Source organism: Olea europaea, chromosome 11 (genome assembly GCF_002742605.1).
Source record: "Olea europaea var. sylvestris chromosome 11, O_europaea_v1, whole genome shotgun sequence".
Taxonomy (NCBI): Eukaryota; Viridiplantae; Streptophyta; class Magnoliopsida; order Lamiales; family Oleaceae; genus Olea; species Olea europaea.
In genome coordinates, this window is record NC_036247.1 from 6,198,334 (window position 1) to 6,200,337 (window position 2,004).

Sequence of the window (2,004 nt, forward strand, 5' to 3'; positions counted from 1 at the left end):
TTTTTGGCATTGATCACAAATCAAAGATTTAACAGAGAGAAATTGGGATACGTGAGTAAAGGAAAATGGGTTGGGTTGGGTTGGGTTGGGTTTAGAAAGGAAAAGGAAGAAGCACATATATAGAAGACTAGAAGGAGAAATATTTTCGGGAAAAAAAATTCAAAAATGTTTTAGAAGTTTTCAAAAAAATTACATAAGAGTAGGTTGTAAGTTCTGAATCCTACGAAATGCATTTATTAAAAAATTATATGACCAGTTTAAAAAATTAGTGTTTGTTTGATAGTACTTATAAGTTGTGTATTTTAAGAAATATATGGATACTATGAATTTAACTAATTTAAGCTTGGCAACATGCTTCTAATCTTGCCAAACATGCAATTAATCCGAATTTTATACCAATGCATTCAATATGACTACTTTTTGGTTTTTGCGTATCAACCAATTATTAATTTAATTCCAAATTTTTCGTCAACTGTATTTATTAACATTTTTTGAAAAAAATAAATTAAATATCCCTCACATATACAATTGTTCATACCCCAATTCTTTGTAACGAAGTAAGTTTATCCGGAAAGATTTATATGATATGTGTGATTAAAATATGATAAATTCATTGAAATGTACAATTGTATACATTTCAATGAAGTTTAACCAATCACATTTCATTCAAATAAAGTCATACTCAATTTAATTAAGCTAACATTTATGACATATACTCTAATCCTACTCAATTGGCATTTGAAGCATAATACACTTGTTCAATTTCAAAGGTCGTTATCCAATCGAGTTTTAAAATTGCAATCAAGGCAGCAGTTGATGTTAATTTACTTGAAATTTGTTCGAGGAAATATGAGTTTTGGACTTATTTCTAAATTTAACTAAGCAAAATTATACGAATATCACAAATTGTTCAAGTATACATGCTTACGTATCACAGTTACTAATTAAAAAATTGTCATAAAAATTGATTATTGTACTTGAATACTAAAAAATCTAAGTTGGCCAATTATTGTTCACATTATCAGCTTCTTGTAGATTTTCCGTACATTGGGGTCATTGATCTTTTTGTGTTTTTCACTTACATTTGTAGCTCCCAGAGATACCCGGTGTAGTTATTTGTGATATTTGCTTGTGATTTTCCCAGAAATGTTCGGTGTACTTGTACATGGAACGTTTTTTATCTATATATTTATATTTACCGATCAAAAAAAAAAAAATTGCTTTGTATTCTAAGTTGGTCCATTATTGTACCAATAAAATTTTCCATGTTTTGCTGCCATAATTCCTCAAGCTGGAACCCCCTCCAAAGCTGATAATTTTTGTGTTCTTAAGCTTCCATGCATAATTCTCGATAATTCTCCTGCTGAGCAATGGAACATCCATTCTGTTTCCACAACATAATTACCTTCGTTTAAATATGAAACTCACAAGGAAACATGACATCTCTTCCAGATGTCCTTGAAAAAATTTACAATTCTTCACAGTTTAAACCATGCAGCTGAGACTCACCGCCCACCTTTACGGTATGGTATCTATTCCCAAATGCTCGAGGAAGAACACACGAAGCTACAATTTCATATCGTAATGTCTAGCTCATATTCTGCCCCTCAAAATATTGAGCATGGGATCACCCCACGGCATATTACCGTCCAAAAGGAAGGTAAGCATCATCATGTGACCGATGTGCTACAAAACTGAAAAGTTGGCAACCTGTTACTACAAATTGAATGTTGAGGACCTTATTGGTCTATTTCCAATAGTTGGAGACACCGACCAGAATTTTCCCAGTCGAAGTAGATTACATCACCCTTAATCTCTCATAGCACCGTGCAAGACTACATATCCGATCCACATATACCCTTGCCAAACCAAAATAACTGTACCAAATTTACTACCTAAGTAGGACGAACTATGGACCTGGGGGGGTCCCACAGGGTCAATTGACGCCCCAATTTCTGCCTCTTTTTTTTGCTGCTTTTTTTTTTTTTTTTTTTTTTTTTTAAA